This window comes from Manis javanica, chromosome 14, assembly GCF_040802235.1.
Source record: "Manis javanica isolate MJ-LG chromosome 14, MJ_LKY, whole genome shotgun sequence".
In the NCBI taxonomy this organism is placed as follows: domain Eukaryota; kingdom Metazoa; phylum Chordata; class Mammalia; order Pholidota; family Manidae; genus Manis; species Manis javanica.
In genome coordinates this window covers 7,749,266-7,762,830 of record NC_133169.1, presented here as the reverse complement: position 1 = coordinate 7,762,830, position 13,565 = coordinate 7,749,266, and positions in this window count along the sequence as shown.

The following is a 13,565-nucleotide window of genomic DNA, read 5'->3' as shown; positions in this document are numbered from 1 at the left end:
GTGAATTACTGATTCCTGGGCTCTAACTCCAGAGTCAACTCTAGCAGATCTGGGGGTCAATGAACCTACGCTGGTGATGCCTGTAATCAGCAGCTGCAACTTAAGAATCTCTGAATCAGGTGAAACAAGAGACTTGAGCTAGGCGTCTGCCTTTTCTGAAGAAGACGACCAACAAGCCCATGAACCCACTTCTGGCAAAGGAGAAATGAAAGGATGCACGGAAGAGATGAAGGCAGGGAACTGCAGGGAAGGAATCCAGACCTTATACCAACCCATCTGAGATGCGGCTAGAGGTTGGTTATCTCGGGATAAAGCCAACTAGAAATCAAAGAAGCACTTTTCTTCTTTCCCTGGAATTCTAAGGATCAGAAATCTACTTTGGAAATTTGATGGGGATATTTTTATTGTTTTAATGATCTGGAGTCATTTGGGTTTTTTTTTAACAACCCTTGCTTCCTGGAATACATTAAACTTGAAAATAGTGAAAAGCATGGGGAGTGGAAATTACAGACTTAAAACATCCACCTACTTTGTTGACTGGGACTCCAAACCCATTTCCATCAGGCCCCAGCCCCATTTCTGAGGCAGCCTGTAGTCTCTCGTCCAGGCCCAGGATGACCTGAGAGATGGGTCTTCATCCACTCATCTGGCTGGAGCCCATGCAAGGCTTGTCACCACACCAATGAGCTAATATTTCTGCCCAACACAGGGAGATCACAGGTGCTCGCACTGTACATAAGCACATTGGAGCCCACAGTAAGGTGTCCACAGCTGGGTCAGGACTGGCCCTGACTCCTGCACTCTTGGCTATTTTCAATCCCCCAAAGGGGGATTGAAATGCAGCAGCCGCCAGAATTTCCCTAAGGTTTTACTTTTCCAATCTCTGACACATGCAGTTGGTCTGGCCCCTCAACGGGTCTGTAAATGTGCTACAGCGTCTCTTCAGTGCTGGGCTACTACCCCTGTTGTATCTCAGTTCATTTCATTGATAGATGTGTATAAACCCATCCTCCTTAACCCCTCTGAGTGAAAGAAATGTTTATTGTCTACTATGCATGTGTTCTTTTTATAGTTTACCTCATTTTCCTCAAGGAAGCCCTATAGGGAGATTTTTTTGTAGGTTTTATGTATCACTAGGCCCTCTGTCTTTTCAGTGGAAGTTAGTGGCTGACTCTTCTTCTGGACAAACTGGATACATAATCCCCACTGTAAGGACAAACCAGTGCTGATGGCATGGCTTTATTAACCTTAGCTAGAAGTGGCCTCAATGGACAATTGATCTTACCCTCCACTTACTGTGAAAGAGAATTGCCTAGAACCAACTCAGACAAACCAGAATCATCCTCATTGGCATGTGTCATCTAACATTTAATTGGATTGTGTCTAACAATGCTACATAATACAACAATACCAGTTACTTGGGATGTATTTTCTAACAAGATTACATTGAAGTATCTATCAGTCAGCGAAACTGCCTAAATTTAAACATTCTAGGAATGCTTTATTGAGATTCCTTAATGCTCACTGAATGCAAATGCCAGCTGTAAAAATTTTTCTGGCTAAAATTATTAAGGCCAGAGGCTGTCCACTAAACTCTGTGTAGTAAGGTACCAGTAATTGAATTCTGAAAAAAATATTAGCTCAGCCCACATCCCTTGGGGAGTTGGGGATGGTTTTCTATAATTAAGACATATCTCCTGACTGGATTCTTCAGCTAGAAAAAGTGCCAACCCTTCTACTCTTCTACTTAGCTGAATGTCAGGGTATATGAATCTGCCCTAATTGGAAAACAGACAATATTTGCACTCACATTTTTACCTGAGAATGTATCCTTAACTTCCATGCTTCCAAATGGTTATCAAAAGTTAATTAGGGAAATCAATATTCAGAAATAATTATCTCAAAGATTTGTTCTTCATTCTCTTAGCATTCTGAATTCAGTTTTTAGCAAATTAGACCTTTCAATTGCTGTCAACCCAGAGTACTTCTACCAAGTTGTATTTCAATGGTATATAATGAATCTGCTTAGGGATATAACACAAAACAGCCTAATAATAATTATATGCCAGGCACTATACTAAGTGCTATATGTGCATGATCTTATTTGATTCTTACAACAATCCTGAGATAATTACTATTGAAGAGAAGCAGAATATGCCACCCCAAAATGTGCCACTTTGGTATATTGATTGTTTTTAATTAAAGTTACTTAACAAAGAGCCAGTGCAAGAAGACACTCCAATTCTCCTCTGTCCCCCTGAAGGCAGAAAATAAATCTCTCATGTGAAAGCTACCCTCCCTTCACCAGGAGGGTAGAAAGCATTCTAACCACCAGAGATGAGGAGTTTAGGGCTGAGAAGCTATAGAAGGAACATACGTTACTTCTTTACTAATTTCCTACCCTTAGCCCAAACCCCCTTACCTTGTCAATTCTTCACAAATTTATTGTTGCCTTGTCTAAAATAAAGACTGCCTGCCTTAGTCACTTCTGTGAGTCTCATATTTTTAGGGGCTCCCATACATACAAAATTCAATTTTTTTCCCTGTTAATCTGTCTTTTTCAATCTGATAATTAAATCAGCCAAAGAACTTAGAAGAACAAGAAGGGAGAAGTTTTCCTCCTCTACATTTTGACACCCAACATAGGACTGTTCACTGTCTGGACTTGGCTTGCTCAGGGGCTGCTGCATCTATGAGATCCTGGGACCTCTGGCTGGAACTGGCAGAAGATAAGCATTCTTAGCGCATCAGTCTCCCAGATCTCTGCCTGCAGGATCTGTTGGGGGCAAGAGAGTGGAAGTCCTTTTCTTTACATTTAGATTAGCAGGAGAAAACATTTGTATGAACTAGTTCCTTGGGTATAGCAACTGTGGTAAAGATCAGTTATGAGTTCCCTTGTTTTCTATTGACCCATTTCCTCCCAGAGATGGTCATTGTTTCCTTTGTCTCTGTCTTTTGTATCATTTGTCCTAAGGAGGAAAATCACAGGGCAGAACAGCAGGGTCCTATAAGCCTGTTGTTTGAGCCGGCCTCTCAGCAGTCATGGCTCACACCAGACTGCCGCCTGTTTAGACAAACCTGGATATGGGGGCCCATGTGAAAGCCAGACGAAGTTTTCCTTTCATCTTGTTTTATGTCCTGAAGGCTTAGCTTTGTGGCCAATGAGAATACTTTCTCTGCTCTCTGCCAGCTGGAAGATCCAAATACCCACTTGCATTTGGCGGCTCGTCGAATGGATTGCCATTCCACGACGTGCAGTCACAAGCATCACCCTCTGCCTGACCGTGCCAGCTCTCAGGAGAACTTGTCGTAGGAGGTCCCAGTCTATAAGGGACCTTCGTCATCTCAACTTGTGTGGTCTTGTTAGTGCTGGAAAAGTCCCATTCCAGTAGCACCTGCCTGGTGTCACAGGTTACTGGGTCTGTGACTGGAGGCATCTCTCATTCTCTTAAGAAACCAGAGACACCATTTTTCACTACACCATTCTTATTACCTGTGACAACAAAGGTGATTGCTTCCTTAAACTTTACTCTGGGTATGAAGGCCTGCGACAGCCACATCTTTTGCACCCTCTTTTGGACACCTCTTACACCCCTGGCTAAGCCATAAAAGACTTTTTGGTTTGAGTTGTTATTGAGATTAAAATAAAATCCTACTCATTAATGTCCAGAGAAATGATCCTTTGAATTGGAAAAAAGTTCTATATTTGAAAGCCTGAACCATTTTCTTATTGCTACCTATGGAGAGATCAAATTAAAAGTGGATACCAAGGAGTATAATGGCTAGCCTTAAGGACTCCTTTAACAACATGAAACAACAGAAATCAGACTTAAAACAAAAATTAATGTTCACATACAACAAAATTTCCCCTCCTTAAAATCTGGCCCCATCTCCTCAGTAGGTCCCTTCAGTTCCCAGCTGCCTGTTTTAGCTTCCCTTTCCCTACAAGATTTACGGAGAGCGCTCTGGCTGGTTCTCTAAGCTCAGGTATTCACATAAATTCTGAAAGCCAAGAGGTGAATTTAGCAGAAGCACCTGGCACAGACAGTAAGGCTCACTTTGCTGGGCTCTGTGGTCAGGCTTACTGTGCGATGTCCTTTATAGTGTGTCCTGAATCTCTGCCCTCCCCTGTAAAGAATTCATGTCTCCTAGACAAATCTTTTAAGTTATAAAGCCCTTTTGCCTCTACTCAGAAGATCTACCAAATTTAAAGGGGAATTAGAAAGATTGGGGACCATTCACAGGCCCTCTCACAAGAAACTTGATTGGCTGCTAAGGGATGTTTTTCCCTCCCATAATTATACTGCAGTTAACAGACAAGCCACAAAGTTCCCTGGGGAAAAACCCCTCTCTCAGGGGAAACAGATGACCTGAATTTGTCCTAGGCCATCCTACAAATGATCAGAAAATGCATCGACTGAAGACTGATATTCAGGGCCAGTATAAACAACAATAGAAGCTTTCCCCACTAAGGTAAACTGGTTTAGGGTTGAATTCTCAGGGAGAAGAACATCTGAAGGCCTTTGTTGAACACTCTATACAGACCTTTCAAAGACATACTGCATTAAATTCTGAAGCTCCAGAACACAGAAATCTTTTAATCTCCACCTTAGTAGGAAATTTTCTCCTTGGTATCAAAAGACAAATTCAAAATAGTGTGGTTGGAAAGCCTAGTCAACCTCTAAGCATTATAATGGAAGCAGCTACCCAATTCTTTGAAGATAGCTTGCAGGAATGCAAGAAAGAAAAGAGGAGGAATCAACAATTCTTTATTTTTAACTTGAATCTTTAATGAAACAAAAGCGTAACTCGGAGAGTAATTCAGAGTCCACTCAGATCCCTTCTTATTTGCCTTCAGACAAATATTTGCAGATATTATAATAAAAATCAGGGCACGAGAAGAACACTTGAGAAAAAGAAGAAGAAATTTAAATAATAATTACCCAAGACTTCTGTTAATAGACAGATCTACTCTAAAACTCCTAGGAGAAAACTTACATCCTTTCTCTGTCCCTTGAAGATGTACATCTTACCATGTCTTTGAAATGTAAACACCACAGGAGATAAATAAGCACAGCCCAAATTGCCTGAGACTGAAAAAAAAAGAAAAAGAGGGAGAAGAGGTTTTTAAAAATACAAACTGCTATGAAAACTCCATTGCCCAAATTCTAGTCCGCAGTCTCCATAAGATTACTTGTCAATGACAAATGCAAACCTTAAAAATCTTCTCAAGCATTAGTAAAAAGCTTTAGCCATTTTAGCAAGTAACCTTAACTTGTTCCATCTAACAGAGCTACAATTTAAATTAAATTGTCCTTTATAAACTCATGGGTTTGATATTGTTGTACCTGACTTATGGCTAAAATGTGAAAGCTATAAGATATCTGTCTGAGTCTGTCTGTATGTTTATGTATGTACATTATCGATATGGTATTACCAATATCAATGTGTAAAAGAGTTCTACTTAGTTGGCTTAAAAGTAAGTGCTTATAAATTCGTTCACCATGTAAGAACTTGTTTGTTATGCTTCAGAAGATTGGAGACTGACGAGAATTAGGCTTGAGATGGATTAATGATTGTACATTGAGCATTGACCCCCCTATACTGAATTTTATTGTTGTTAACAACCATTTGATCAATAAATATGAGAGATGCCCTCTCAAAAAAAAAAAAAAAAAAGTAAGTGCTTATAAATTAGGTGTTCAGAAAACTCTGAAATACAAAAACTAACCCAAATGCTTTTCAAGTTCATGGATAATATTCAGTAAATAAAAGCTAGTTTAAGTTTGCTGGCTTAATTAAAATAGACATGTCTTCACAATTATCAACATTAACTATAATGTAGCTGTGCAACATTTATTCTATGTGTGTTTACTAGTCAAATAAGTTCATGGTATCTCTTCTAAAATGTGTCAGCAAGGAAAATAGCTTGGGATGATGGCTGGCTAACCTTGTCTACTGTCTCACGAGGTAGTTGTGCATAGTCTAATTGTTAAAAGAAAATGATTTAGATAGATGTAAATGGAATAAAAGTTTATAGATGAACTTTCCAGCCATAACTGTTTCCCAAATCTTTTTGATAACTTGAAGCCTTTGAGTTTTACCAAGTTAAATGGTGAATATTTATTAAATATTTAGATATAGGGTTTTAGATTCATTAAGTATTTATATTTTTAGATTTATTAAATATTTAGATCATTTCCAGATAAGGCAAACTACTGAAACATTTATCACTGATGATAGGTCTATCTATGGCTTCTATTACAAAGAAACTAAAGACGTTTGGGTCTATTACTAAACATGTTTTGTGCCACATTGAAAGACTGCAGTCTGATGAAGTATATGTTTCTAGAAGTTATGGAATATACTCACAAATTTGCCAATCTAAAGAATGCTGCTGTAATAGTTCATAAAGTCTTACTTCTTAGCATTCACTAGAAATTAAGCTTCCTAAGGGTTTAAGAATTATCATTAGTACATATAATTAAAACTACTAAAAGTAATAAAGGAAACAATTTTATATGTGAGTAAAGTAGGATATATCCTTGGGCAAGACAGGTGTACGATATGGAGGTGCACTTTCATTAAGAAAAAGAAAGTAAATTTGTCCTAAAGTAAAACTAGTTATTTCAGTATGGAAAGGAAGAAAATGAAGGACAAACTAAATGTATGTGGAAAGTGGAAGAGATAGAGAAGTTGTTGTGAGGCCTTTTAAAAATAATTTTCAATCTCAACAGTTTACTTATGTAATTTCCTTTCATCTGCTAAAAGGACAAAGTTTTCTTGGACTGTTAGGCTGGTCTTGATAGAATATTATGAAAGGTTTTTCTTTACCTTTTAAGTAATCTGCCTAGCAATCAAAGAATTTGTACTTTACTAAAACAATTTTCTTTGCTTCATGTTGTCTTTATCAGGCCTCTGGTTACTTAACTGAGTCTTAGTATTAAGAGCTAAGTTTTGTTCACAGCTATGCAACCACTACATTTACCTTTAAAAACTTTTGTCACTTTAGTTAAGTGTGTAATTATTGTTTCATAAATTCCTGTGATCTTATTTAGTTGAGTGTCCAAACTTTTGATACTTTTGGCAAACTTCCCAAAATGAAGTTCTAAGTGAAGTTTTCTGACTTGGAAAAACTTGGGATTTTCCAGGGGACTCCTCAAAAGATTTGTACTCTCTTCTTATAAAAAGAGAGACCTTAAACTAATTAGGTTTATTTGATATGTTAAATTACATGGAAAGCATTGTCAAAAAAGTGATGCTAAACCTTCTTAGATTATATTTGCATTGATACATGTTATTAATATAAGTGGTTTCAGAAATCATAAAATTCCCAGAATTCTGATTTATCCTGATATAATATTATCAGTCATAATTTTAGTTGTTATCTTAGAATGTTGTGTGTCACAGAAACAACCAAATTTCCTTTGTCAAAATGAATTCTCATCAGATCTTTAACCATGGCCATATTTAAGTCTTTTTGTCATTTACAGAAGTTACTGTTTTACTGTGTTGCTTTTGCAAAAGTCATCTTCAGAGAGAGCCAGGGAAAAGGATTTAACAAGCCCAGGTTTTTAACAACTTCCAGGTCATAGCACTGAACTGGGTAAGAATTTGTAAAACTCTGTTGGAGAAACTGATGGCTTCGTAAAACTTCTAACCGAAGATCAAGATCAACAAAAATTAATTACATGGGACTGAGTGAACTGATGAGGATATATAATTTTTATGCTTTTTTTATTTGAAAGATTATTTGTTCTTTTCTGTTTATTTTTCCAGATTTCAGGAAACCTTTTTCTCTTTCCTCTTAAGCTATCAGCAGTCTGGTAAAATATACCTTTGTGAATAAAGATAAAACAATTCTCTTTTTTTCCCTACCTGATCCCTCCAGAATTCAGAAACTCTTAGTGAATATAGTTATTTTCATGACAATATAGTTATTTACATAAGTTCAATAAGAATCTATTCTCCTTGTAACAGGGCATAAAGGAAACATTGGTTGTATTATCAATGCTTTAACTGGAATGTCATACTTGAGAATGATATGCACAGAATCAGATATGCATAGAATCAGACAACTTTAAGAAACTAAGGTTGACTTTATAGAACCAATAAAGTGCTTTGGAAAAATAGCCTGGTACCTTGCTTACAGGGTTCCAGATGGCCTTACCAACTAGTAAGGAAAATCACTTCCTGAAAAGCTCAGAAACCTCAAGATATTTGGGAAAACTCAAGAAAAGATGAATTTACCCAAATCTATAGGTATTGCAGGCAAAGTCTGATGACAAGTCGTTGGCTTGGCTTCCTAATAAAGATCACACATTCTCATAATTAAAGGAAAACTCTAAGTAATAGAAAAGATACTAATGAAAAGCTGAGGGGTCTGTCTAACTGCCATTAGTGCATGCAGTACATGATTGAGTGGCTTCAAGAGCTGGTGTGCATTCCACAGCATTAAACTATATAGGGATGTTGCAAGTGCTGATGAGAAGCAGCAAGATATTTCTCCCTGTGTTAAAAAAAAAAACTTTATGATGATTAAATATACACTAGGGATCAGGTTTTAAATTTCAGTGAAGCCAAGGTCTGTTAGAGGTGATAGTCCCCAAAGACCTGCATCTCAGAGGAGGTTGCATGAGCCAGGGGCTGAAGGCTGAGAAGCGTGACAACTGTAGAGGTGGTGAAGGCTTCTGAAAAGCCTTCACTGTGCTGATAATTTCACTGGGACTGTTGCTGTTCCTGTTAGTACTCTGGTGTGTTAGTGCATTAGATTTTCGGCAGTCGGCCCCTAATTATCGCACAAGGAAATAATTATCGCACAAGCCCTGCTATTTTTAGTGCATAAGTATGCAGAAGATGAGGATTTTCTAGAATGCGTATGTCACATCATAGTGAAAAAAAAAATGCCTGTATTTCAAAAAGGATGGATCATAAAACAATGCTGAATAAAAAAGGCAAGTTAAAAAAGCTGCTTAGACATTTTCTCCTCAACTTCCAAAATTCAAAACAAAATTATATCATATATAAATATCTATATATCTATTGTGTTTATAAAGAATTTTTAAATGAATAATTCATTCTAAATACCCCACAGCGCCAGTCTAATAAGGGGAGAAACATCAGACAAAGTCAGATGGAGGGACTTTCTGCCAAAAATCTGGCCAGTACTCCTCAGAACTGTCAAGGTTACGAAGCCCAAGGAAAGACGGAAACTGTCACGAACCAGAGAAGAATAAGAAGACGTACGACTGAAGGTAATGTGGGATCCTGGATTGAATCTTAAATAGGGAAAGTACATTAGTGTAAAAACTAGAGAAATCTGAATGGAGACTGGAGCTCAGTTAATAGCAATATACCACAGCTGGTTTTTCAGTTTTAACAAATATACCTTGTCAAAGCAGATACTAAAATTAGAAGGAAGTGGGCGAAGGGCATATAGGAGCTCTCTGTATTATTTTTGCAACTTATCTATAAATCAAAAATTATCGAAAAATAAAAAGTTCTACTCATTAAAAAAACTAAGAAAGATACATCATGTCACTACTCTTTGCATCTGAGACAACAAATAAAGCTTTCTTTAAATTATTTGTGTTTCAGTCTAAAAAAAATACGATGCAGAGTTCCATTCTTGGTAGGATCACTTCTCAAAACTATATAATTTAAAAATAACAAGAAAAATTTTAAGTTGCAAAGAGCCATTAGAAGAGTATATATACATACAACTTCCAAATGACTCAAGAGAGCAGACGTAAGTGTTGAGGTGGAAGGAAGCTTATAAACTGTATGTTCTCCTTTTCATCTGTGTTTTGAACCAATTGAGAGAAATTGAGAAGTCAGACAAAGGTCGAAACAGTGGCTTTATAACTGGAAGGGACTGGGTTGGTGAAGGTGGCTGAATAATGATCTCCAGATTGAGACAGCCTTACTCACCCAGTGCCCGATGGTGAGTAGACAGGTCTCCTTGTGGGTACAGAGTATTTACTGCCAAAATCACCACAGAGCCAAAATCAGACACAAACATATGCTGTCTGCAGACAGACAGATCCCCAAACACACACACACGTACACACCGAGAGAGAAGAGGAGCCAAAGGGACTGACAGACATACACCTGCTCAGTTGCTTATCCCACAGTCATTAATAGGAGGTCTTTCTTTCTAGAGTGGATGACAAAAGCCCTCGATAAACCAGTTCAAAAGCCTGAATTTTGTGGAGTCTGCTGGTTTCCATGCTATTAAATCCTCCCACCAGGGCTGATTTCAAACCACCAATGTGATGTCCCTGGAGGCAGAGTTGTGAAGGAGTTTGCAGAGCCTGTAATAGCCGACAGCAGAACACAGCTATCTGCTCTCCTGGAGAAGAATGAGTGTAAGAGAAGTGAAACCAGAAACATTTCTCTAGTGCTATGGAACCTCTAGTGCATGAAGAATGGGGAGTAAATATTTCATCCAAAAATACCTCTATGGTTTGTTCTTCTAATTCACAGGGCTCTACCAACACCCCTGTGACTAACCAGAGATGAAGCTCTCTCCAGTGTTCCTCTGGAAGGTTTCCTGTGATTGCTGGTGGTCAATGTAGATTTTGCCCCAGAAGCTGTAAAATGGGTCAGAAAAACACAGTAACTAACTATAAGGCCATGCTGATGGAACCAAGTCTAAAATTCACTCCCACGGCTCTTGCAAATCAAAACTATTTCTAGTCATATTGTCCAAATACAGCGCCACCAAAAGTTCTGCACTGAAATTAAATGACTATTTTAAGATAATTCAGTAATAAATGACAACATATACATGCCCCAAATCTAAATACAAAATCTCATCATCATGTATTTTCAGGGACAGATTAAAGTCCAAAAATCAAATTCCCTTGTAAGTAAAGTCCCAAGTAATTAAAGTCTAAGGTCAAAGTGACTCACCCTTGCGAGTTAAAAATCCAAAGAAATTAGACTCCAAATTCATTCCCCCCACTGTCTAATTCTGCTTCCGTCAGTCAGAGTCACCCTGCATAGTTCGCATGGAGTCACATTTGTTCAGCATCTGGGTTTCTTCCACTAAGAGAAGTGTGGCTGCTTCAGGCCCTGCAGTTTTATTTTTTATCATTTAAATTTTTTAAAATTTTTTATTAAGGTTGTATTGATATACACTCTTATGAAGGTTTCACATGAAAAACAATGTGCTTCCTATACTTACCCATATTATCAAGTCCCCACCCAAACCCCAATGCAGCCACTGTCCTTCAGGGAAGCAAGATGCCACAGATTCACTGTCTGCCTTCTCTGTGCTACACTGTTTTCCCTGTGACCCCCCCCACACCATGTGTACTAAACATAATATCCCTCAATCCCCTTCTCCCTCCCACACCCCTCCCCTTTGGTAACCACTAGTCCCTTCTTGGAGTCTGTGAGTCTGCTGCTATTTTGTTCCTTCAGTTTTCCTTCATTGTTATACTCCACAAGTGAGGGAAATCATTTGGTATTTGTCTTTCTCCACCTAGCTTATTTCACTGAGCATAATATCCTCCAGCTCCGTCCATGTTGTTGCAAATGGGAGGATTTGTTTCTTTCTTATGGCTGAATAGTATTCCATTGTGTATATGTACCACCTCTTCTTTACCATTCATCTACTGATGGACACTTAGGTTGCTTCCATATCTTGGCTATTGTAAATAGTGCTGCGATAAACATAGGGGTGCGTCTGTCTTTTTGAGTCTGAGAAGTTGTATTCTTTGATACGGTGATGCCAAAGGCAATAATAGAAACTCCACAATGCCTGAGAAAATGAGAATCATTGAAGAAAATCTTGATGTGGGTTTCATAAGATGCTGGTGAATAGATGTCCAGTGTCCTGAGTCTGGACAGCTTGAGTCTGGTTATATAGCTTATAACCTATAAGCTCATTTGGGAGAAGCTTCTTGAAAGTTCATTTGAAGGCCATGGATCTACCCCTCTGAGAGAGAAACCCACCTCTGCACACTCTGAGAGCTCAGTTTAGTAATCTTCAGCATTGGCAACCCCATCAGCATGTCCCATTTGATGTGTCTTTCTTCTTTCTGCGTAATCAAATGCCTTTATTCCCATCCATCCCTTTGAAACTACTGATTTTGACATTACCTGTGTCTGACACCCCCCAAGGGCTCTCATCTTAGTGACTCAGTACAATCTGAGCAGGAACATGTGGTTCCAGGGCCCAGAAGCTGCTACTCCTTCTAAAGAGCTGTTCAGGCCGGTCAAATATACTCGGGAAGGTGGCTCCTATTTGTTTCAACTTTATAATGACCCTAAGCAAATTTCTGAACTGAAGTTGCTGTTGATGCTTCTGAAACTACTTTAAAAATTACTTATCAGCTTTTGAGAGCTCCGGGACATTTTTGAGCAGCGTGCTTTCTTGCCACCTGATTTGCTCATGTAATTAACAAAGCCAGAGTCAATTTTGGAGGGGATGACTTTGAGTTTAAGAAATACAGAGAAAATATACTTGCTATTCAAATGCAGCATCAACATAGAAAGAGCTCTTCCATCCAGACTGCTTCTCCCACACTCCTGGGGTACAGGGAGTCTAGTACCAGCACCACTGGCATTAACATACTTTATTTAAGAGGTGGCATTTGTTTCTGGAACGTGAACTAAACTCAGGCGTGATTGATAAGTGGGCAGGTGGGAAGGGATGAGGGCTTGATAATATGGGTGAATGTTGAAACCACTGTGTTATGTGAAACCATCAAAAGATTGTCTATCAATGTTAGCACACATAATGTGGGGGGGGGGAGCACGGGGAAGGCAGTATAGCACAGTAGTGACTCTATAGCATCTTACTACGCTGATGGACAGTGACTGTAATGGGGTATGTGATGGGGACTTGATAATAGGGGGAGTCTAGTAACCATAACGTTGCTCATGTAATTGTACATTAATGATACCAAAATAAAAATAAATACATAACAAAGATTGTATATCAATGATACTTTAATAAAAAATATACTATCAGAGCCATCCACTAACCACTACACATGTCAACCTTTTCTGTAAAGAGGAGGGTCTTGTTTTCTTGCTCTGGGATGACGTATGCCTAGAGATCTTGACGCGAGTGAGGTTCATACAGAATCTGATGCAGACTGTGAAGGCCCTGGTGGCGTCTCCAGCTGCCCCCTCAGTGCACCAAAGAAGCCATCTGGCTTGATGGGCCATCTGACCACACTTTGTTCTTGAGGCATCCGACAGGCTGTCCTTTCCTACCTCCTGTTTCACGATGACCAATGAAAGGCACACCTCCCTGGTAATTTTCAGACTGGTTAGCTTTCCAAGTATACACCCTTCTCTTTCTTCAAATGTGTGGAGAAAACTTAAATGACTTCTGATGCTGATACATGATTCTTATCCAAAAGCCAAACCCCAGAGAATAATACATGTGTTCACACACATTTGCAGAGAACTACCACGCTTTTATGGTATTGCTTCATAAAATGTCAGTCTCACACTACATTGGACAATTACAAATTAAATTGTGAGAAAGAGCACAATTGACATGTTACCTTATTTTTATGATGTATTATAAACATTAAGAATCATAT